This window comes from Zingiber officinale, chromosome 6B (genome assembly GCF_018446385.1).
Source record: "Zingiber officinale cultivar Zhangliang chromosome 6B, Zo_v1.1, whole genome shotgun sequence".
NCBI classification, from domain to species: domain Eukaryota; kingdom Viridiplantae; phylum Streptophyta; class Magnoliopsida; order Zingiberales; family Zingiberaceae; genus Zingiber; species Zingiber officinale.
Window position 1 is genome coordinate 61,158,068 of NC_055996.1, and position 26,847 is coordinate 61,184,914.

The window sequence follows — 26,847 nt, forward strand, 5'->3', positions numbered from 1 at the left end:
TTGCATCATGGGTACCGTTGTCTCCATATTTCGACCGATCGGATATATATTTCTCGACATGCTACTTTTGATAAATCTCTGTTTCCGTTTGTAGTTGCTACCTCATATCCTCTAGATAATCAAGGCAACTATCTAATATCACCAAGTAATATACTAGAAGCCCCACATATTGATTCTTCAAGATATATTGAGAGTACAAGGGGGGATGGTATCTTGGGTCCTACTACATCTCCACAAATTCTTGTAGACTCGGCGGCTAGTGGTGATCCACTCTCTAGTTCTGATTCTCATCCGTCTGACCACTCATCTCCAAGTAGCTCTAATGATGATATTCCTTGGCGGATGTTTTCTCTAAGCAATATTTATGCACGATGTTAACGAGTTTCCACTCGTTATCCTCTTCCACATGCTCTTTTTGCTTCGTCAAATTATGTTGAACCTTCTAGTTTTACATAGGCAGTCAAAGATCCAAATTGGTGTGCTAAGATGGTTACAGAATTTGATGCTCTTATTCACAATGCAACCTAGAGCTTAGTTCCTCGTACCCCATCTATGAATATTGTGGGTTCTAAATGGATTTACCGAATTAAGTATTGTGCAGATGGTTCTATTGAACGTTACAAAGCTCGTCTTGTTGCTAAAGGTTTTAATCAATAGCCAAGTATTGACTTCAATGATACTTTTAGTCTCATCGTTAAAATTACAACTATCAGATTACTACTATCTATCACTGTCAGCTCTAATTGGTCAATACGCCAATTAGATGTTTCCAATGTTGTCCTTCATGGACACCTTGAAGAAACTATTTATATAGAGAAACCTCCTGGATTCATTCACTCGCAACTTCCAACACATGTGTGTCAACTTCAGAAGTCTATATATGGTCTTCGACAAGTACCTCGTGCATGGTTTCATCGTATATCTACTTGACTTTATAATCAAGGATTTTCTGGCTCAAAACAGACTCTTCCCTATTCTAAGAATGTCATGAGGAATTTTCAATATTTGTTCTGATTTATGTGGATAATATATTAATAACTGGTAGTGATCAAAACAACATTACTACTTTACTACATCTTCTCCGTCAAGAGTTTCCTATTCAAGATCTTGGCAATGCTTGTTTTTTCCTTGGCATAGAGTTTCTCTCACATTCTGAAGGTTGTCTTCTCTCTCAGAGCAAATATATTACTGGACTCCTACAACGAGCTAAAATGGATGGTGCACATCCTATCTCCACACCAATCATTGAGGGTGGTTTCAATGCACCTTCATCCTCCTCTTCGATGTCTGACCCCCAGATCTACCGTAGTATTGTTGGTGCCCTACAATATGTCACAATTACACGACCCGATATTACTTTCGCTGTGAATCATGCCTATCAATTTATGCATGCTCCTACTGAATATCATTGGGAAAGTGTTAAGAGAATTCTTCGATGGCTGAAAGACACTATTCTACATGGTCTTCTTTCATATCGTCAGTCTTCATGAGAGTTGATTGCTTACAGTGATACAGATTGGGCTGGGTCTCCCGAAGATAGTGTTGGTGCGGTTAGCACTAACGATTTAACCCAGGTTTTGATGAATGACAAATAGGTTAAGTTAGTTTTGTTGTTGTCTGACACTTTGATCAAGTGTGCAGGAGAAGTCCAGCTAGGTCGACGGGCTGACCGGATAGCTGGCGAGAAGTCCAAGCAGGTCGACGGGCTGACCGGACGCTTGGCGAGAAGTCCAGCTAGGTCGACGGGCTGACCGGATAGCTGGCGAGAAGTCCAAGCGGGTCGACGGGCTGACCGGACGCTTGGCGAGAAGTCCAAGCGGGTCGACGGGCTGACCGGACGCTTGGCGAGATGTCCAGACGGGTCGACGGGCTGACCGGACGTCTGGCAGGTAAGTGAGGTAAGTCACTGGAGGGGAGTGACTGTGAGGACGCGTTCCCGGGAAGGGAACATTAGGCGTCGATCCGGCTTAGATCCATTTCGGATGTCTAAGTCGAGATCGTGACTAGATTCCGGTCTCGAAAAGACGGAATCTAAGTCATACTCTTTTTGTTATCCATCTGTTGAACTTTAACTGTGCTAACAATATGTTTTACAGGATACATATTTGCCTCGGACTAACTTTGTTTTGCAGGAAAAGGGAGCTTTCTGAAACAAGGTGGTCCGGGCGCCCGGAGGGGATCCGGGCGCCCGGAAGGCGAATTTTATCCAGCCGAGTCGTCGCCACGTGGAGCATCATGGTTTGTGCAGCTACGTCACGTTCCAGGCGCCCGGAAGGGATCCAGGCGCCCGGGACAGCATATAAAAGAAGCCCCAGGCAGGAGCTTCAGAATCAATCAAGTTGCACTGAGAACTCTTCTACTGCTGATCTTGCTGCTCGACTCTATAGTGCGACGCCAACAACGCTCCGACAAGAGTGCTCCTCCGGTTTTTATTTAGTCCTCTTTGTCGGTATTGTTTTATTGTCACTAGCATTTCCTGTACTTATTCTGTAATCATATTTCGACTTGTTAGTGATTGCCCAACGAAAGTGGTCAAGGACCACGGGCCTTCGAGTAGGAGTCGTCACAGGCTCCGAACGAAGTAAAAAACATCTGTGTCTATTTTATTTTTCCGCTGCGTTTATACTCGTCTTTCTCGAATCGATATTCACCCCCCCTCTATCGACTCTAACGGTCCTACAAGTGGTATCAGAGCAGGTTCCGCTCTGATTTGGTGCAACCACCAATCAGACAGGGGGTGAATTGTTTTTGGTTCGACAATTAAATTTTTTTGTTAAACTTAATATTTCTCTAGTCAATTTAAATTAGTGCACTACGAATCTAGATTTTCTTCCTTTCTTCTACTTTTTTTCTTCCCGCACTGCTAATCCAAGACCAAGTCTTGGGATTTTTTTTGGTAATTTACCTGTGCACAGAATGTCTCAACAAGAAGGATTCAGCATGGTACGACCTCCACTCTTCAATGGGGACGACTTCCCATACTGGAAGAAGCGCATGGAGGTCTACCTCAAAACAGACTTCGACCAGTGGATGAGCATTACGAGACCTTACAAAATTCCGGCAGACATCTCCGGGAATATACTGGATCCTGAAGACTGGACATCTGACTTGAAGAAGAAGGCGTCAACTGAAAACAAAGCAATCAACACTCTACAGTGCGGACTAACAAGAGAAGAGCTGAACAGAGTCGGTCCACACAAAAACGCTAAAGAACTGTGGGACAAACTGATCGAGCTGCACGAGGGAACAAGCGATGCTAAGGTAACAAAACGAGACCTGCTTTTAAATAAAATTTTTAATATAAAAATGCAGGAAGGAAAAACAGCGAATCAACTCCACGGAGGATCAAGGACATCCTTAACGGGCTTCATGCGATAGGCCACCAGATGGATAATAGAGACTTAATAAGGTACGCATTAAACGCCTTTCCACGTAATAGCTTGTGGGCATCGATAGTGGATGCCTACAAAATTTCAAAAAATCTTTCTAAATTAAAATTGGATGAGCTCTTCTGTGAATTAGAATTACACGAACAAACTAATGCTGGAGCCGAGAAAGGTGTAGCTTTATTTGCAGGTTCCTCCAAAGAAAAGAAAAGCAAGCCTGAATTTGAAGAAGACTCCGACCAAGACTCCGAAGATGAAGAACACCTGGTGAACTTGGTAAGAAAAATGTTCACCAGGAGAAAGAGGAGCTTCAGCAAAAAGGACCTTCAAAAGATCAGCTCTCCCTCAGAACAAAAGAACGTGACTTGCTACGGCTGCAATAAAAAGGGACACTACAAGAACGAATGCCCAAAACTGAAGTTCGACAAATCAAAGCCAACCAAAAAGAAGGCACTCAAAGCAACGTGGGACAACTCCTCGGACGAATCGAAGGAAGAAGAGCAGAAACATCAGAGCCACCTTGCACTGATGGCCCGTGAGGCTGAAACAGAAAACGAATCGGAAGATGAAGACGGGTCTGAACCCGAAACAAGTCACGAGTCCGTACTCGTTTCCGAAGGCCCGAATGAGGTATACTTTAATTTAAACAAATTTTTTTTTAGAATTATTTCCTGTTTAAATAGTAAATTAACTAAATTAGAAAATGAAAACAAGTCAGTTCTTGAGGAAAATCAAAACCTCAAAAAACAAATCATAAATTCAAATCCAACTCAAGATCTAACACTTGAGGAAGAAAATTTATCACTAAAAAATGAGATTAACAATTTAAAGGAAATGTTAGAAAAGTTCACAACAAGATCAAAAAATTTAGACTTAATCCTAAATAATCAAAAAGCATGCTATAATAAAACCGGACTCGGATACAAGTCAAACTCAAATAAAACTTTTAAGTCATTAATAACTCAATACAAATCAACTAATCAGGCTTGGGTCCCGAAAGCATATCTGACCACGCAAGTAGGAATTAATCAATATTATATACCCAAAGAAAAAATACATTATATAAAATCGAATAAACCAAACCAAAATACAAAATACAAACCTAAACCAAATTCAAAATCTAAACATTTTAAAAATCAACAAAATTATCACCAAGTTAACCATAACTATAAGAATCGACACAAACCTAAAACCAAAACTTAATCAATGGCCAATAATTCAGGGGGAGGCTCCAGAATAGCTGGCACCTCCAAAACTAACTTACCTGGCAGGGTAACCAAAAAACTAACCCGGCAGGGTAATTAGGATTAATTAAAAAGAGACCAAGTTTAACTTAAATCATGGTACTGGTGAAATTTTTGGATGATAGTACGTTAGGGAAGCTTGGGCATCGCATGTCTAGAAAGATATGGCTTCGATCTGGTGCATTTGGCCAAGTGGAACTGACCGAAGCTACCCTTAAATGGATCCTAACCAGTTAGACCAAGATTTAGTACTAAGTTCCGTGGATAGGACTATTCGGAAAACCTCGAAAGGTTGGTTACTTCTAATGATGTCCATGTGACTCACCAAGCTTAGAAGTTTATCCGAAGAATGCCTATTTGTGGAAACCAAAGCTAAATCTGAATCTAACACAAGTTAAACCAAAACTCTGTAATCAAAACAAATTTTATCTCACAAAATCATAGGATTCCCTGATTGATAATATAGATCGGGTGAGATAAATAAGGCCAAAACTTTTAAAAATTATTTTCAAAATCTTAATTTTAAAACTTAAAAAATTATTTTCAAAATCTTAATTTCAAAACTTTTAAAAATTATTTTCAAAATCTTAATATTAAAACTTAAATTTTTTTTTTTTCAAAATCTTAATTTCAAAACTTAAAAAATTATTTTCAAAATCTTAATTTCAAAACTCTTAAAAAATAATTTTCAAAATCTTAATTTTAAAACTTAAAAATTATTTTCAAAATCTTAATTTCAAAACTTTTAAAAAATTATTTTCAAAATCTTAATTTCAAAACTCTTAAAAAATTATTTTCAAAATCTTAATTTTAAAACTTAAAAATTATTTTCAAAATCTTAATTTCAAAACTTTTAAAAAATTATTTTCAAAATCTTAATTTTAAAACTTAAAAAAAATTATTTTCAAAATCTTAATTTCAAAACTTTTAAAAAATTATTTTCAAAATCTTAATTTTAAAACTTAAAAAAAATTATTTTCAAAATCTTAATTTCAAAACTTTTAAAAAATTATTTTCAAAATCTTAATTTTAAAACTTAAAAAAAATTTATTTTCAAAATCTTAATTTTAAAACTTAAAAAAAAAATATTTTCAAAATCTTAATTTTAAAACTTAAAAACTTAATTTCAAAATCTTAATTTTAAACTTTTTAAAAATTTAACTTAACTTCATTTTAAACCTTTTAAAAACTTTAATTATAAAATTTTAACTTAAAATACAAAATGCATGCTCAAAAGACTAACTTCAAATCCTACTTACTGTAGGAAATCAAGTGGATTTTGGACAGTGGTTGCTCCAAACATATGACTGGAGATCATACCAAGTTCACTCAACTCACTTACAAAAGCTTAGGAACAGTTGCCTTTGGAAACAACGGCAAACTCAAGGTAATTGGTATAGGTAATATTGAATTAAAATTAGACTTTATAATTACAAATGTTTTACTTGTTGAAAATTTTAAATATAATATTCTAAGCATAAGTCAATTGTGTGATACTAGGTATAAGGTCAAATTTTTATCCACAGAGTGTTTAATCAAACATCTAGATAATCCTACCATAAGCCTAAAAGGCTTTAGAAAAGATAACATCTATGCCATCAACTTAACCATTTCTTCCATTAAGTGTTACTTAACACAAAAAGAAGAAACTTGGTTATGGCATAGGAGGATGTCTCACACCAACTTTAGAAATATAAGTAAACTAAATGGACTTGTAAAAGGATTACCAAAATTACCTAACTTAGATTCAACCATTTGTAATGCTTGTCAACAAGGCAAACAAACTAAATCAACCCACAAACAAACAAATCAACCACAAACTAACTCAATATTAGAACTTCTACATTTAGACCTCTTTGACTCCCATGGAGTCAAATCTATAAATGGAAACTTATATTGTTTAGTAATTATAGACGATTATTCCAGGTTTACTTGGGTAAAATTCTTAAAACATAAAGATGAAACTTTTGAAATTTTTACAAATTTTTGCAAACAGATTGAAAACGAGAAAGATATTAAAATTAAAAGAATTAGGAGTGACAACGGGGGAGAATTTAAAAATCACAACTTTAACAGTTTATGTCTAGAAAACGGTTACCATCATGAGTTCTCATGCCCCAAAACCCCCCAACAAAATGGAATTGTAGAAAGAAAAAATAGAACCTTACTTGAAGCTTCTAGAACAATGTTAAATGAGTATAACCTACCTAAATACTTTTGGGCAGAAGCCGTTAGTACAGCCTGCTATGTACAGAACAGAACAACAATAAACAAAACCCATAACAAAACGCTCTTCGAAATGTTTTATAATAAACAACCAAACATAAAATATTTTAAAGTATTTGGATGCCCAGTTTTTATCTTAAATACAAGAGAACACTTGGGAAAATTCACATCTAAAATTGACAACGGAATCTTTGTAGGATATTCCCTAAATAGTAGAGGCTACAGAATTTACAATAAGGTTATCTTAAAAATTGAAGAAACTACTAATGTAAAATTTGAAGAAACTAAACAAGACATAGAACCTACACAACCACCTGAGTTTGTTCCAGAAACCAACCAAACTCTAAGTCATGAAGAAGAGGAACAACACCAAGAGAGTCAACCACCTAGAACAATAAGGGTTAACCCAAGTCATCCAACTGATCAAATAATTGGTGACCCAGACTTAAGAGTTCAAACCAGATCATCCTTTAGAAACCTAAGTCAAATTTCATTAATTTCAAAAGTTGAACCCAAAACTGTAGATGAATCCCTACTAGGCCCAGATTGGATTATAGCAATGCAAGAAGAACTAGCCCAATTTGAACGTAATGAGGTTTGGGACCTAGTACCACCACTTAAGAATAAGAAAATAATAGAAACAAAATGGGTATTCAAAAACAAACTAAGTGAAACTGGAGAAATTACTAGAAATAAGGCTAGGCTGGTTGCCAAAGTGTTTAGTCAAGTTGAAGGACTTGACTATGATGAAACATATGCCCCAGTAGCCAGATTAGAATCCATTAGAATGTTACTAAGCTATGCAGCTCATAAGGGATTCAAACTATACCAAATGGATGTTAAGTCTGCCTTTCTTAATGGACTAATTAAAGAAGAAGTTTATGTAGGTCAGCCTCCTGAGTTTGAAAGTCTAGAACACCCTGACTATGTTTTTAAATTAAAGAAAGCACTATATGGATTTAAACAAGCACCCAGGGCATGGTATGAAAGGCTAACATCTTACTTAACATCTAAAGGATTCAAACAAGGTCAAATTGACCCAACCTTGTTTGTTAAATCATTAAATACAGACATATTTATTGCACAAATATACGTAGATGATATAATATTTGGCTCAACAAATTCAGAATTCTTAGAAGAATTTATTAACCTAATGGAGAAAGAATTTGAAATGAGCTTAGTGGGAAAATTAACCTATTTCTTAGGATTACAAATCAAACAAACAAATGAAGGAAATTATATTTATCAACATAAATACACCAAAGAATTACTTAAAAAATTCGGAATGGAAAATACAAAAGAAATAAAGACACCTATGGCAGTAAACACAATCTTAGACAGTGACCCAAATGGAAAACCAATTGATTTAAAACATTATAGAAGTGCAATAGGTAGCCTACTGTACTTAACTGCAAGCCGACCTGATATTTTATTTGCAGTTAGTATGTGTGCTAGATACCAAACTTGTGCTAAGGAATCCCATTTGACACAAGTTAAAAGAATTTTTAGATATCTTAAAGGTACAACAAATGTAGGAATCTGGTATCCTAGGACAAATAATTTTGAACTAATAGGGTATTCTGACTCAGATTATGCTGGATGCAAATTAGACCGCAAAAGCACAAGTGGTGGATGCCAGTTATTAGGATCATCACTTGTGAGCTGGTTTAGTAGAAAGCAACACTGTGTTGCTCTATCTACAACTGAGACCGAATACATAGCCATAAGCGAATGTGTTGCACAATTATTATGGATGATGCATACTCTAAAAGATTTCAACTTAAATATCACAAATGTAAAAGTATTAATTGACAATATAAGTTCAATTAACTTAACCAAGAATCCTGTGCATCATTCAAGAACCAAACATATTGAAATTAGGCACCACTTCATCAGGGATCATGTTACTAAAGGTGATATTGAACTCAAGTACATTGAGTCCAAATCAAATTTAGCTGATATTTTTACAAAACCACTCCCTGAAAGTGAATTTAGCAACTTACGGCGAAAATTAGGAATGTGCTTAATAGACTAGGATCTTTCAAAAATGGTTTTATGAAATTATAGGTTAAACTTGTGTGTTTTCAAAACTTTCCATTTTTAAATTTTCAAAAACAGTTTTTTGGCCTTAGACTAGTTTTGAATCCCTAGAAAGCATGTACCCATAGGACTAGTTTTCGAGCATCTCACCAACACCGTAGGTTTACCTTGATTGTGTTTGACAAACATAGAAAGGGGTGAGATGCATAGGCCAACTGTCTAGACTTAAGATGCTTATTTCAGTGCATCAGCATAAGTCTGGACGTTAAATACAAATCAGACAGTAATCAGATTAAAGATCCTCAGTCAAGTCATACACTGACCTTAATCTGACTAACCAAGTGAAAGCTACTATTTTCTGATAGTTAGTTAGTACCTAATTGGTTAGACAACTGTTTAATTTTAAAATATCAAGTTCAGGGGGAGAAGTTAATAGCAGACCTTGAAAGGTTAATCCCATCTATTTTTATTAAACCTGGGTTTAAAAGTTGAATATAGCAAATTTAAAACTTAGTCAGTCTTTATCACATTATCCCAAAAAAAAAAAAAAAAATTATTATGTTGGCTTCTTGAAAAATTACTCTTACTTGCTTAAATTTACCTTGAAAAATTTATGTTGAAAAGTAAATGGTATTTAAACATGCAAAGTAAATTTGAAAAACTAATTTGAAAATCTTTTACACACTTGAAGAGTGAAACCTAATTAACTTTATACTTTTCAAAAAATTCAACTTGACTCTCCCAACTCAATTTGATTACTTTTTGCAGTAATTCAACACTATGATTATTTACCCGTGCTAATTTTTGATGAATGCCAAAGGGGGAGGGTTAGGTGGTTAAGTTAGCTAAACCAATATGAAAATATAAACTAACTTTAAAAAACCACATAAATGCATGTTGCTTCTCGCATATGTTAACACTAACTTAACCAGGTTGTCATTCCATCAAAAAGGGGGAGATTGTTGGTGCGGTTAGCACTAACGATTTAACCCAGGTTTTGATGAATGACAAATAGGTTAAGTTAGTTTTGTTGTTGTTTGACACTTTGATCAAGTGTGCAGGAGAAGTCCAAGGTCGATGGGTCGACCGGATAGTTGGCGAGAAGTCCAAGCGGTCGACGGGCCTGACCGGACGCTGGCGAGAAGTCCAAGGTCGACGGGCTGACCGGATAGCTGGCGAGAAGTCCAAGCGGTCGACGAGCTGACCGGACGCTGGCGAGAAGTCCAAGCGGTCGACGGGCTGACGGACGCTGGCGAGATGTCCAGACGGGTCGACGGGCTGACCGGACGTCCGGCGGTAAGTGAGGTAAGTCACCGGAGGGAGTGACCGAGGACGCGTTCCCGGAAGGGAACATTAGGCGTCGATCCGCTTAGATCCATTTCGGATGTCTGTCGAGATCGTGACTAGATTCCGGCCTCGAAAAGACTAATCTAAGTCATACTTTTGTTATCCATCCGTTGAACTTTAATCGTAAGCAATCTGTTTTACAGGATACATATTTGCCTCGGACTCACTTTGTTTTGCAGGAAAAGGGAGCTTTCTGAAACAAGGTGGTCCGGGCGCCCGGAGGTCCGGGCGCTCGGAAGGGATCCGGGCGTCCGGAAGGCGAATTTTATCCAGCCAAGTCGTCGCCACGTGGAGCATCATGGTTTGTGCAGCTGCGTCACGTTCCAGGCGCCCGGGACAGCATATAAAAGAAGCCCCAGGCAGGAGCTTCAGAATCAATCAAGTTTCACTGAGAACTCTTCTACTGCTGATCTTGTTGCTCGACTCTACAGTGCGACGCCAACAACGCTCCGACAAGAGTGCTCCTCCGGTTTTTATTTAGTCCTCTTTGTCGGTATTGTTTTATTGTCACTAGCATTTCCTGTACTTATTCTATAATCATATTTCGACTTGTTAGTGATTGCCCAACGAAAGTGGTCAAGGACCGCGGGCCTTCGAGTAGGAGTCGTCACAGGCTCCGAACGAAGTAAAAAACATCTGTGTCTATTTTATTTTTCCGCTGCGTTTATACTCATCTTTTTCGAATCGATATTCACCCCCCCCCCCTCTATCGACTCTAACGGTCCTACAGATAGACGTTCTACTAGTAGATATGCTATATTTCTTAGGTGAAATCTTGTTTCCTGGCTTTCAAAGAAGCAACCTACAGTCTCCCGTTCAAGTACTGAAGCTGAATATAAAACTATCGCTAATGCAACATCAGAAATTATTTAGCTAAATCTCTTCTTTCGGAATTACACTGTTTCCCAACTGCTACGCCTAAAATCTAGTGTGATAATATTGGAGCAACTTATCTTGTAGCAAATCTTATTTTTCATGCTCGTACAAATCATCTAGAGATTGATTTTCATTTTGTTCACGAGTGTGTGGTAACTCGACAACTTTCAGTTTCTTACATCTCTACGGAAGATCAAATTGTTGATATATTTATCAAGCCATTATCTAGGCAACATTTCACCAAGTTGGCACTCAAACTTAACGTTCAGGCGCTTCCGTTGAGGTTGTCGGGGGGTAATGACAATAATGGAAAATAATCTCTAATTGATTTCAATCAATTGGGATTTATTATATTTGGCATCACAATCCATATCGACATTAATCAAATAGTAAAAAATTAATATTTCCAAGTCTATTATATTACTATGTTTATGATTGTATGTCATATTTAATATTTCCATTATTATTTTAGACAACTTGTATAAATAAGCCTATTGGCTTTAGTAATAATATAATCAAAAAGTTTTATATTATTTCTTTCCTCTACCTATTATTTTCTACACAACCAAATTTGCCATCAACCCCTGCAATCTCAATTGAAGTACCACAACCAGAGTCTTGAGTTATCTCTATTGTTCATTGATATGGTGCATAAAGGCGGGTTCCGATAAGGGCAGGCAGTCAAGAGTCAAGAGGATGTGACAGTCAGAAGTCAAGAGGACGGGACATTCAAAGGTCAAGAGAACGTGATGGTCAGAAGTCAAGGGGACATAGCAGTCAGGAGTTAAGGGGATATGGCAGCCAGGAGTTAGGTGGCTTGACATCGTCAACCACATAACTCCCGGTGGGGTATTGATAGATCAGGATGTCAGCTTTGGGATATGATCAGAGGTGGCCTGGAATAAGGCCAACTCTCGGTCAGCTCTTTAGCAGTCCAAACAGGAAGATGGGGTCATCGTCACAACTCATCCTTCTCATCATGGTTAGAGCCAGGTATTATACCCGAACGATCATCCCGAGCTGCCCCTAGGCAGACCGGGATGAGACAGAAGGCACTAGGCGACAACAAGGTCAGGGAATCGTAATCGTCTGTCAGAGAATAATTACTACATGTCAGGGAATATTCCAATAGTCTGCGGTCATCTGCGAGTGGAACCTTCTTCAAGCCCGTTGTGTCTAAAGGATGTCCACATATCTCCACAATGACATGATACTGTATGCCAAGAACAACTGCAGTTCATCAAAGTCCAAGCATATCGACATCAAGTTTCTAGCGATTAAGAAATAGTTCAGAGTAGTCAGATTATAGTAGAGCACATCAGCACATCCACTCACCAAAGGCTTGGTGCCTTGAAGTGCGTTGGAATTCCGTTCTGTTTAAATTTCCCATACACAAAAAATTGTACAAGTACAGAACTATTCCTAGCAACTCGCACGTTCGATCAGACATGTGTTTGATCAATCAAGCAAGTTCTTGAATGATCAAAGCACATCTTGATCGAAGTACAAGATCGCTGGCCTCTTGTGTTGGTACTCAAAATCGATATCCAAAATCGATATGAAGAAAACAAAACTAGATACGCAGCGGAATTAAAGAACTAGTTGTACCTTTCTTCATAGCTAAAGACCTCTTGATCTTCTGCCGTATTCCTCTCCTCTTTTTGGATGTCGTGTGGGCGACGATCTACCAAGACAACACCACCATTCTTTTCTTCTCTTTCTTCAAGTCGTTGGCCACCAAGATGAAGAAGTGGTGTCGACCCTAAACAAGGAGGAGGAGGGGGAAAGGGGCGTCAACCCTAAGCTAGGGGAGGGAAAGGGCGTCGGCCACAAGGAGGAGGAGAGGGGTTTGTGCCGCCGGCCCTAGGAGGAGGAGAGGGGACGACAACCACAAGGAGAGAAGTGAGTTCTAGAATAATAGTAAGTTCGATTTTAGGGGCCACATCCTACTCCTTTTTATAGACTAGTCGTCGGTTACAAGGAAAGAAAAATTAACAAAATTTTGTTTAGAGAAAATCTAAACAAATTATGTTAAACCAAACCAAGTTAAGTTAAACTAAACCGAGTTAAGTTAAACCCAACCAAGTTAAGTTAAACCAAACTAAGTTAAGTTAAACTAAACCAAGTTAAGTTAAACCAAACCAAGTTAAATTAAACCAAACCAAGTTAAACCAAACCCGGTTATGGAAGGGTGGATGCGAGACTTTATATATAGAGGCTACAACAGAGACCTAGAGGAGGAATTGGTTTAGGTCTCCCGATGGGCTTGGGTTTCCCGTGTTCGCCCCGAACACCCAACTCAAGTCCATCAATAATAACTCATACCACTAAAGAGTTATTATTGAACTACCGCACCAATCTCATATTACAATATGAGTTCCTTCTTATTATGAGTGTGTTAATCTCCCCGTGTTTAAGATATCGTATGTCCGTTAATTAAATGAGTTACTAACAACTTAATTAATTAACATCTGAGTCCAAGAGTAGTACCACTCAACTTTATTATCATGCCGGACTAAGTCCACCTGCAGGGTTTACATGATAATCCTTATGAGCTCCTCAAGGGGATATCATCAACCTAAATAATTAGGACATAGTTTCTTCTATAATCAACAACACACCATACAAAGAGTACTATTTCCCAACTTATCGAGCATATTGATTTAATGGATAAATCTCACCCATTAATAAGTTAAAGAAATAAATACTAATTATACGTGCTTGTTATTATATAGGGATTAAGAGGACGTACATCCATAATAACAGAGGTTCTATTCTTTTATATAGTCAGTATAAATCAAACAACCTCAAATGGTCCTGCTCAATACACACATAGTATACTAGTGTAATTTTATAGTCAAGACAAACTAATACCAATTACACTACAACTGTTCCAATGGTTTGCCCCTATCCATCTTGGTTGTGAGCTACTATTTATAATTTATAAGGAACCGATAACATAATCTTTTGTGTGACACCACACACCATGTTATCTACAATATAAATTAAATGAGCAACTACATTGACATGCAGACATTTGACCAAAGTTATTCTCATTTCAAAATATTTCAAAACAGTTGTTCATACAAAATGCTACGCTTATAGTATACATCCCAACAATCTCCCACTTATACTAAAAGACTATGCTGCCATACATCTGATTCTCATCCCTTCAACATGCCTATCAAAAGCTCCCACGAGAAGGGCCTTAGTGAAAGGATCTGCCAGATTATTTGCTGATGTAATCTTGGCGACAACAACCTCTCCTTGTTTGACGATGTCTCGTATTAGGTGGTACTTGCGCTCAATGTGTTTACTTGTCTTATGAGCTTGTGGTTCCTTCGAGTTTGTTACTGCACCACTGTTGTCACAATAAATTGCGATAACTTTGGACAAACCAAGAATCACATCTAAGTCCATCAAAAAGTTTCTGAGTCATACAGCTTCTTTGGCTGCCTCAGAGGCTACCACATACTCAGCTTCCATGGTGGAGTCTGAAACATATTTCTGCTTAACACTCCTCCATGCTATGACTCCACCTCCCAAAGTAAACACATACCCCGAGGTTGACTTACTATTGTTCCTATCTGATTGGAAGTTCGAATTCGTGTAACCCACAGGGAGCAAATCATTTGCCTGGTAAACCAGCATATAATCTCTAGTCCTTCTCAGGTACTTTAATATATGCTTTACGGCAGTCCAATGTCCCGGTCCTGGGTTACTTTGATATATGCTAACCATGCCCACGGTAAAACAGATATCCGGTCTCGTACATAGCATCGCATACATTAGGCTTCCTACAGCCGAAGCATAAGAAACTGCCTTCATCTCCTTTATCTACTTTGATGTTTTAGGACACATCTCTTTAGATAAAGGTACTCCATGCCTAAAAGGTAGAAAACCTTTCTTGGAGTTTTGTATGCTAAAACGAGCTAGGATAGTATCAATGTACGAAGCTTGGGATAAACACAACATCCTTTTCTTACGATCCCTTATTACTTTGATCTCAAGAATATGTCCACATTCTCCCAAGTCCTTCATATCAAACTGCTTGGACAACCATACCCTTACGTCTGACAACACTTTGACATTGTCGTCAATGAGCAAAATGTCATCTACATATAGTACAAGAAATACCACCACATTTCCGTCACTTTTCTTGTATACATAAGACTCATCTGGACACTATATATTTGATAGTAAAGATAAACATTTTATTTTGATTATTGTACTTACTTAATATTCAAAATATTAATGGGAATTTTATATATTTGTTTGACACTCTGACTGTGATATCATCATTTACTATTGCTGTTTAGCATTTGGTATTTGTAAATATGATACAGATTTCTTTTAAAATAATAAAGTTGATCATGATTTACTATTGCAGTTTAACATAAAGTATTTCATAAATATAATCTGATCTCTTTTGGGGTCATCTTAGTGTTAGGACCTTCGGATGCGGCTAGAGAGGGGGGGTGTGAATAGCCGACCCCAAATTCTCGTTTATTCCTACAATTTGAGTTAGTGCAGCGGAAATAAAGAGTAGAAACGAAAGTGAAGATGATCAAACCTCAAACACGATGATATAACGAGGTTCGGAGATGATACTCCTACTCCTCGGCTTGTCCGTAAGGTGGACGAATTCTATCAACCCGTCGGTGGATGAGACCCCGGAAAATCTGCTAATAAGAAACTCCTTCTGGGTGGAGAAACCTCGCCACAATCTCTCTTGCAACAGCAAGATAGGAGTACAAGAAATACAGCAAGAAGCCAAGAACAATATGAATGTAAAAACACTAGTTTGCTTGCCTTCTTGTCGACTGGTGATGAAGCAGCAACTTCACTGATGCCAACCACAACAGCAACTGATCAGTTGGAGTCCAGCCGAGAGAAGCTCACACGAAGCTTCAGAGGTGGAGAGCTCAACAAAGCTCAGATCGCAGGAGCAAGAACTAGTCAGCAAGAATTCTCTTCCACCTTCACTGTAGAGGCCTTATATACTGCACCTGCGAAGAAGACAAAGAAGAATCCAGAAATCTAGCCGTTGAGTCACAACGGCTAAGCCTGGACCGATCAGGCTCCATCCTGATCGGTCCAGGAGGTCCCTGATCGGTCCACAGACCGATCAGGGATACAGGACCGATGCCTGATCGGTCTGTGGACCGATCAGGCCCTAGGCTGATCGGTCCCCAGACCGATCTCCAACTCTCACAGAGAGTTGGTTCCAAAGCCTGATCGGTCTGTGGACCGATCAGACTGTAGGTGGATCGGTCCACAGACCGATCCCCTCCTATAGCTCTCTGAATTCCTTCGCTTCCTGATCGGTCTACAGACCGATCAGATAACCCACAGTAACCTTCTGTTTGGTTACTGATCGGTCACCAGACCGATCAGATAAACCGAAGTATCACTGGATCGGTCAACAGACCGATCCAATGCCTATGTAGGTTTTAGAGCTTCCCAGCCCTAAACCCTAAAGCCTTCCCGGTCTAGAGAACGAGCTACCGAGCCCTCTCTGACCTAGTCCGGAGAATGAGCTACCGAGCCCCTCCGACTTCCTCATCCGGTTCAGAGAACGAGCTACCGAGCCCTCTCTGACCTAGTCCGGAGAACGAGCTACCGAGCCCTCTCCAACTCTGTCTAGTCCAGAGAACGAGCTCCCGAGCCCTCTCTGACCTAGTCCGGAGAACGAGCTACCGAGCCCTCTCCGACTTCGTCCAGTCCAGAGAACGAGCTCCTGAGCCCTCTCTGACCTAGTCCGGAGAACGAGCTGCCGAGCCCTCTCTGACTTCGCATGCCAAGCTTCCATACTTGGACTTCTCCCGTGCCAAGCTCCCTGCTTGGACTTCTCCGTGCCAAGTCTCCATACTTGGACTTTTCCCGTGCCAAGTCTCCATACTTGGACTTCTCCCGTGCCAAGCTCCCTGCTTGGACTTTTCCCTTGCCAAGTCTCCATACTTGGACTTCTCCCATGCCAAGCTCCCTGCTTGGACTTTTCCGTGCCAAGTCTCCATACTTGGACTTTTCCCGTGCCAAGCTCCCTACTTGAATTTTTCCGTGCCAAGTCTCCATACTTGGACTTTTCCCGTGCCAATCTCCCAAGTTTGTATTCTTGTCAAACATCAAAATACAACTTCTCTATTCTTGTCAAACATCAAAATATACCTCGAGTCAGGTCAACTTGAGTCGGGTCAACCAGGTCAACCTTGACTTAAGGTTGCACTTTAAAATAATAAAGTTGATCATGATTTACTATTGCAGTTTAACATAAAGTATTTCATAAATATAATCTGATCTCTTTTGGGGTCATCTTAGGACCTGTTGAAAATTGACATGTATTGATAGCATTTCATGTAATTTTCACTTTACAGATCTACATCTTGATCTATGTTATTAATGACATTGGTATTGTGATTACTGTTGGAGCTTGTTATGATCATATACAGTAGCTATGACCTCTTTAGTCCTATACCAATGAAGTTAATAGACCAAATTGTTACAGGGATATTCTATACCCATAAAGTTTGATATCAGCTAAAGTTTTACTTGTATTGCATATACAACTCACAAATAACCCAAGTGGGCTCTAACTGGTGGGCTTAATTGTAAGTTGTGCATATGAGTACAAACCGAACCTATTAAAGTGATCTAACTTAGGTTTATTGGATTTTAGTTGTTGGATGTAGACTTTAACGTAGTCTCGCATCTATTATCATCTATATGCTAATAATAGATGTTCAGTATATATATGGATTTATAGTCCCGCATCTATTATTATTTATGGGTTAATAATAGATATTCACTATATGTAAGGTTGGTCCCCAAGGATTTAGGAAAGAATCTTAACAGAGCTTTTGGTTCTCCATTGACCTAAAGTATTTAAGCGCTGTCACCCCTAAGCCTCTTGGAAAACCTTTCTTTTCTTTCCACTACATCTTCTTCTACAGAGATTATTTCTAAACGACGCTAAAGACAAGGATGAATCTTCAATTAGGTTCCTTGTCATATTATGTTTATATATTTTACTTTCTTATATGTCATATTTTCGATGAAACGAAGATCCATGCTCATATGTTTTTATTTTCCCTATTAGGAAATAATTATTATAAGTAAATAGTTATTTGTTTCCTAGTTATTAGGGAATAATTATTATTAGAAAATAGTTATTTGTTTCCTAATTATTAGAGAATAATTATTATTAGGAAATATTTATTATTTTCCTAATTTATGTATTTTCCTATTTTTAGTTATTTGTTTCCTAGTTATTAGAGAATAATTATTATTAGAAAATATTATTTTCCTAATTTATGTATTTTTTCTATTTTCACTTGTAATGGTATTTATATATACTATATGCTATTATTAATAACATATGTGAATTCTTTCATCAATATGATATCAGAGAATGTGAAATATTGCAGTAATCTTGGCTAAGACCATTCAGGACACGAATAGAGAGCTCATCAAAGTCAACTTTGACATTCATAAGCATAAGAGAGTCAATATTTCTTTTGATATCTTGCATATAATCAGTGATAGATATGTTACCCTGTTGAGGGCTGGCAAGATTTTGACGATGAGGCATAATCCTGCCATGTGAAGGAGCGGCGTAGGTTCTCTCCAGCATCTGCCATGCATCTCTAGATGAAGTTGATGAAGAAATAAATTGCATAAGAGTAGGAGACATCGAACCTATAATAGCGTTGAGGAGAAGTTGATCCTGGCAGAGCTAGAGAATATGATCAAGATTCGCCTAAGGGAGTGTGACATCTGTAGGTGTTATCTACGCAGGGGGCAGGGAAGTGAGCCATCAACAAAACCCAGTAAGTCATATCTGAATAGAAGAGATGTGAACTGTAAGCGCAAGGCAGAATAATTGGAGGTGGTGAGTTTCAACTGTGCTTGAGCATTGACGTTGAGAACCACAAGAGCGGCAGGAGAATCAGGAGTATTTGTAAGAGATAGTCGGCGGTTGATGTCATCGGTGACAACCATTGTAGAAGGCGGCTGGTAGGTATTGTGGAAAAAAGAAAGAGAAAAAAAGGGTTGCTGTTAAGCTTAGGGCTCTGATACCATCAAGAGTATGTGTGTCGTTTGCATAAGGCGCTTTATGGCCTGAAGCAGGCTCCACGTGCCTGGTATTTGGAGCTTCGCGCTTTCTTGGTATCTCTTAGCTTTATCGTATCCCGACCTGACACCTCCTTATTTATTTATTCTCGGGATGATACTGTTATCTATTTCCTTGTATATGTTGATGATCTAATCATTAAAGGGAGTGATGCTTCTTCTGTTGACGTCATAGTATGTAAACTTCATGCAAAATTTACGATTAAGGATCTTGGGGCTCTTTCCCTCTTCTGCGGTGTTGAAGTTCGCCCAACCTCAAATGGTCTTCTCTTGTCTCAGCAAAAGTATGTCACTGATCTTCTCTACAAACACAACATGCTTGACTCCAAGGCGGTCTCCACTCCTATTGCTGCTGGCTCTCGTCTTACTTTGCATGATGGGTCTTCATCTTTTGATCCGATTAAGTTTCGACAAGTGGTTGGAGGCTTACAACATCTCCGTATGACTCGTCCTGATATTTCCTTTGCGGTCAACAAGCTTTCACAATTTATGCATGATCCTTCAGAGACGCATTGAGGTGCTGTGAAGTGTTTACTTCGGTATCTCAATGGTACTAGGGATCTTGACATTCGTCTTCTTGCGGATACACCTTTTACTCTTCATGGTTTCTCCGATGCAGACTAGGCAGGAGATCTAGATGATCGGTGTTCTACTGGTTCATATATTATTTGTCTAGGTGTTAATCCAGTTTCCTGAAAATCTACCAAATAGCACACAGTTGCACGCTCTTCGACTGAGGTTGAATATCGTGTCATTTCCTCTGCAACTACTGGGATCCAATGGATTAAGTCACTTTTGACATATCTGTTTCTTCTGATTACCATGTCTGCTGTGCTTTTTACTGATAATTTGGGTGCCATATATCTTTCAGCTAATCGTATTTTTCACTCTCGGATGAAACATCTGGCTATTAATTATCACTTTGTTCATGATCTGGTACAGGCCTCTGAACTACAAGTTACTCATATTCCTGCTGAGGATCAGTTGGCTGATGCACTTACAAAGTCACTTTCTCGACCTCGGTTGTTTGCTATTTACAGCAAGATTGATGTCATTTCTGAGACACCATCTTGAGAGGGCGTATTAGGAAATAATTATTATAAGTAAATAGTTATTTGTTTCCTAGTTATTAGGGAATAATTATTATTAAGAAATAGTTATTTGTTTCCTAGTTATTAGAGAATAATTATTATTAGGAAATATTTATTGTTTTCTTAATTTATATATTTTTCCTATTTTTAGTTATTTGTTTCCTAATTATTAGAGAATAATTATTATTAGGAAATACTTATTGTTTTCCTAATTTATGTATTTTCCTATTTTTCACTTATAATGGTATTTATATATATCATATGCTATCATTAATAACATATGTGAATTCTTTCATTAATATTTCCTATATTCAAATTCTTGTTTCGGTTGTCTAGAATTCATGCGGCTTAAGTTTTACAAGAACTATCAAATGCATATTTCCTTCGAGGTATTGTTCATTGAGGAGCTCTTTGGCCGAGAGGGAAGAATTGACAATGTGCCTCACCACCTTTAAATTCTTCTTCTCGACCGCCACACGAGCAGCGTTGGTTCCTTAGCGTTGTTGTTCTTCTATCCAGGGCATCAGGGCAATACGCCAATATCTCCTTGATCGTGTTCAAGTTGTCTACACTTGCTGCGGTGTGGATGATGGAGAAACCATCTTTCATCCTACATGTAGCCTGCAGAGGCATCTCGTTGCAGAAGCAACCATAGCATGGCAACATCTCCACATGTTTTTATATACTATTCTCAAAGAATATCATTATTGGCCTTTATCTACTAACATATATTTAATAGTACATAGATCATACATAATTTTTCCTTGAATATTAGCAACAAAGTTAACATCTCTTTGGGGAAAACCTTGCCATCTTAATTTGCGTCAGTATGTTGAGTTTTTTAAGGTGAAACTTTGTTATGGTTGGTTGAATATAAATTGGTTGTACTTGCTTCCTATTAACTATTGAACCATAGACTCGATTATAAATTGAACCTATGATTTATCTCCCTTCACATAATTTAAGAACGAACTATAAGTCTAGGTAAACGTAATAATCTTTTACTACAATAATTCAAATTCCCTCAAGTTTTCATCATTTCAAGATTTTGTTTTTTTCTTTTCTTTTTATGGTTCTAAAAAGGTAGATCCGCTACCTTAGCGGCCCCCTAGTGCCGGCTCCACGGATATGGAGGGAGGTTCATGCAGGTACACAAGCCATAGGCACATGGCGGGGTAAATCACAGGTCGTCAGTTCATGAGAATCGACCCCTGGCCATTACGCCAGAGATACCATGCGCTCATCGTCTGCGCTACGCCCTGGGGACACTTTTTATGGTTCTAAAGATTGTACTGAGGAAAATACTCTTGTGATTTTCATCCCTGGAGGCTTTGAAGTGCATGTCTTTTTCGATCCAGAATTGTGACAATTTTGGCAATGGTGGGACATTGGATAATAATAAAATGTTTCTTAAATGTATTGGCTAGATCAGGTATTTAAATTTGGAGGGTTGAACTTCTCTGATTTTTTCCTCGTGATTGATTGACACAGTTTCAATTGAATTGAGGCGGAGGGGACTTTCATTTGTTGAATCTGTTGTACCTCAATATTCTGTTTTGTGACTATCTCAATAGAACTAAATCTGTTTCAAGCTTATTGGGTAAAATAATATGTTGCCAGAGATTTTAAGAATTTATCCAAATTTAAATATACAAACTTAAATTCAACTTACACTACAACAAAAATATTAAAAGACAATGGTTAAAAACCGTTATCGTATGCCCTTTAAAACCGTTGTAATTGGCAGTGTTGTTAAAAGTAGGGGCTATGACAACGGTTTTAAACCGTTGTCTTTGAATGAAAAGACAACGGTTTAAAACCGTTGTTGTTTAGAGCATTTTTAATAACACTGCCAATTACAACCATTTTTGGGGCTACGACAACAGTTTTTAACCGTTGTCTTTGAGAGTGATAGACAACAACAATGGTTTTAAACCGTTGTTTTTTAAATTATTATCTTTTAATACCAATATATCATATTTCAATATAAATATATAATAAAGAATCTTAATCACAAAAAAAAAAAAATATTCCCCACATCAATGTCATTCAGAATGTTACTTATACAAGAATTACAATCACAAAAGAAGAAACATGTTTCATGTTTAAATAAAATTTATCTCAATACAAATAAACAAATAAGCTCCATTTACAACTAATGAACAATAGCCAAAAGACTATAAACTTGTGATGGTGGTTCATGCTATGTAGGATTGCACTTAATTATTATCAACCCAAGTCCCATCACAATCTTCAACTTGTAGGATTTCATTGAACTCCTTTTTCTCACTTGCTGATTCTTTCATACCAATCTTTTCCAATATTATTGATCATCAGTTCTATAATAAATCCAGTCTTCCCCACACTAGCTCCATCAAAAAGTCCAATCTTTTCACCCCTTTGATAAGACACCAGGAGATCAACAACCTATTGATATCAAAAGAAATACACTATTATATGTATGAAAAAACTTGTTCTGAAAGGATAATAAATACACATATATTTTTACAACATGTTAAGTTTATACAGAAGCATACCATAACCATGCTTTCTCTGATCCCTTTTCTGCATATTGATCATCGAATGTAGAATTTCAGAGACTTGCAAACCATGTTTTCTCTATTTTACTGTAAAAAAAATATAGTTACAATCATAGCAAGCAACTAGAATAGCTAACAGCAACAACAAAAGAAGGAATCATAGAGGAAGTCATGTACCTTTTGTCTACATAATATTAATGATTCATCACTGTTTCACATGCTAACATATCATATATATATATATATATATATATATATATATATATATATATATATATATATATATATAATTCAACACTCAAGTAAGATCTCAAATCTTACGGATGTGCAGTTTGCATGAAAACCACAAAGTAGTATACAAAACAAGTTTCAACATTACTTTATTTCTATAAAAAAGCAAGAACAAACTAATTCATTAAACCACCTAAATTGTTAATCACTTCGTGCAGTTTAGAATAAGACTTTTTAAACTGATAATTACTACTATCTAAATGTATATTCACTACAAACTTAACTGATAATCGTCACAAAAATGTTAGTCTTACAGTAATGTGTTTACTAGCAAATGATATATATGGTTGAATATCTCAAAATCTTAAGATGGTGGAAATCACTTCCTGTATTTCAGAATAAGAATAATAATAAAAAAGATATTCTACCTGAATGTCATACTCACTAAAGTTTTAATAATCATGATGTTTCCTAGGAGAATATATGTTAGGGCTAGATCATGAGTCATCAGCCAGAATTGGACCTACAAACTAATTTTATGAGAAAAACTAGAACGGTTTATGCATTGCGTATCCAATTGGGGTACCCATATACGGCGACCAACTTTCATAGCCATGATTAAATTAATAGTATCTCACAGTAAAAAATAACTTATGCATTGCAAAATAAATAAAAAATGTAATATGAAATGATAATAACCTAGATTACTAAGAGCATAATAATATAATAGAACCGCCTCATAAAAAAAATCAAGAAATAACTAAATTCAATTAATAAAAGAAGAATTCCTAACATGGTAATTATATCATATAGCCTTAGAAAGTAGCAGTTTAACTAAAGTTAATACCTCAATTTCATTTCTTTTAACATTTTCCAGTGAATCATCTCTATAACCTGTAATGCCTTCATCAACAGATAAAAGGAGGAGATCTAATCCATAGTTGTGTCGATGATTCGACTGTGACATAACATATGCAAGAACAGTTGACTCTACATAGAAGAAATTTGTCATTTGTGTGAGAGGAAATTAGAAAAAAAAATCCATCTTTGAACTGAGGTAATTCTAATTAACTGGAGAATGAAACTATTTACTCTTGGAACATGACAGTAAAAGTTTCCAGTAAACTCCTGTAGAAGCATTGTGTTAATAGAGAAGCCTCACCTTGTATATACAAACACATTTTTTGTTAAAAGGGAAAAGAATAAATATGACTTGGCATTTGATACTTGTAAGATCTTGTCATTCACCTTTTCCTCCAGAAGTTGTAACTGCAACACGATCACCAAGTATTAATAGGTTGTTATTGATAATAACTTTATGTATCTCATCTTTAAAAACAATGTAGAAGCATTCCTTACAAATCTACAGAAAAAAACAAAATCAAATAATATTCATTTGAGTGTATCCATTTTACATATGTAACATTCAAACTCATTCCTAGGAAATTGCAATTAGTTTGTGTTTAAAATATAGGCCTCAAAGGAAGAAGTATTTCCTAATTTCTAGATCATCCCCATCATGTCATTGAAGCTTTAATTTGAACCCACCTCAGAATGCAAATCAGTGAAGGTCCTTCCACAAAAATTTGGAATCCAAAATCCACAATAGCAATTTCATCTTAATCTTCATCTAAGGCTATTGGTTAGCTACATATTCCTTTCTTTTCACAATAAGTGAAATTGTGCAGTATGACATCTAATAATTGACCAATAAGTGAAATTGGCCAATTATGTAGGCTATATATACAAAAATGGAAATGGAGTTTAGTAAAAAAAAAAAAGATTTCCTGAAACTCCAGAATACGCAGAGGCATACAAGGTTTCTTGGAACTCCATCTAAATGACACTGAGTATATTTTATATGGTGGACCTTTAATTTTTCTAGATCTAGAATATTGTCTGGTCCTCTAAAATATTTTTCCCTTTCATACAAAGAAAGAAAGGATGATACAGAGTCCTCAAAAAGAAAAATGAAAGAAACAAAAACTGTAGTAGTTCAAATAACCAAGAGATTGTCAATAAACAGAATACAGTTGTCGGAATCCATAACTTCACTAGATCTACCTTCAACATTTCCTCTAAGTCATCATTATACAACATGTGAATAAGACATGTAACAGAATTTTGCTCCTCCTTGAATTCCTCTTCGTCAATCTACATCCAAAGGAAAGACAAGGCACAAAAGAAATTAGGTTGTTAGCAATATAAATTAATATAATACCTACATCACAGGGAGATACAGAAATTTATCTCAAGCAACCATGCTTACACTCTTGACCGGCCAAGACTCTTATTGAGAAAAAAAACAAATGCACTTTATATAGAAACTTTATCTAACTGGAAAACAGTAATCCAATGCACACCTCATAATCTTGAGCTTCATCAACATCTTCATATGCCCTTTTACCACAGTAATTATGAACATCTTGAATCAACATGACAATCTAAATGTATAAAATTTTAACCTCTATAAGATTTTCTCACAAAAAAATGGTTACCTAGAAGTTGCGGGATAGACACATCCACTTGCATTTGCAATACCAAAACCATAGATTAGCATCCTATTCTTCCATGGCTTTCAATGATTTGATAAGCTAAGAGAAGGGGCTGCTTGCTTGGATCTGAGAAGGTGAGAATGGCTGTTGAAGGGGCTGCTTATTCCCTCTCCTAGTCAGACTGTTACGAATTAGAGGAAACGAAGAGCGCTGGGTCAGCCTGCTATGAAGAGGGAATGAAGGTGGGTGGTTCGGTGGAGATGTTCAGCGAAAGAAGGATTCAACTTAAAAGGGTTATGCGGGAAGGAGTTCAGAGGAGTGGTTAGGTGGAGAGGAGTTCGCAAAGAGGGGATCGTCGGCATAGAGGGGGTTCGACAGTGTGAAGAGATAAAGAAAGAAAAATGTGAAGAGATCGTGGATGGAAATGCTTAGGGTTTGAGAAGGCAAAGGAGAAGGGAGTCGGGGCGGTAAAAAATTTAGGGGAGAGAGAAAGAAAAACTCGGCGACAAAAATGGCGAAGGGAAAAAAACGACGAGGGAAAAAATAATGGTATTCAACAACACTTAATAGACAACGGTTTTTAAAAATCGTTGTCGTAACCCCAAAAAAAGCGCACATAGACAACGATTTTCAAAAACCATTGTCGTAGCCTTTAAAAATCATTTTCGTAGCCCCAAAAAAACATAAATAGATAACGATTTTTAAAAATCGTTGTCGTAGGCCAAAAAAATTGCTAAAAGATAATGATTTTTGTTAAAACTGTTGTTAAAAGGAAAAAAACAATGATTTGGTATAAAATCGTTGTCGTTTGAGTGTTTTTGAATGAGAATTTTCTTGCAGTGTTATATGTTGAAATGACCTAAGCTAATAATTTTAGGGTATCAGCAGGGGATGATGCCTGCCAAGTGCCGATCGTAGGCTTCACAGTGGTCGAGCGAGTCAAGTGAGCATCTAGCAAATGTTTGGCTGGGCAAGTGAATTGACAGATTGGCTGGGCGAATTAGTTGAGCGAGTAAACGATCGAGCGGGCTGGGGTTTGTCCGGGCAAATAGGACGAGCAAGCAGGCCGGGTGACCGAGTGAACGTGCGGTCGAGTGACCGATACAACCAAGTGGTCGGTCGGGCAGAGCAGCAAAGCGACCAAATGAGCGAAAGGGTGGGCGAACGAACGAGCAAGTGCGCCTTTGGCTGAGCGAATCGACCGGGCGGGCAAAGCGACCCGGCGAGTGAGATTTTGGCCA

At 37.4% G+C, this 26,847-nt stretch overlaps 1 protein-coding gene across 2 annotated transcripts in view; it reads left to right on the forward strand.

The window, feature by feature from the left end:
• The window catches only part of LOC121992534 (U3 small nucleolar ribonucleoprotein protein IMP4-like), a 44,063-nt gene that overhangs the window by 5,957 nt on the left and 11,259 nt on the right, over positions 1–26,847 (forward strand). The gene's annotated exons all lie outside the window — the stretch shown is intronic.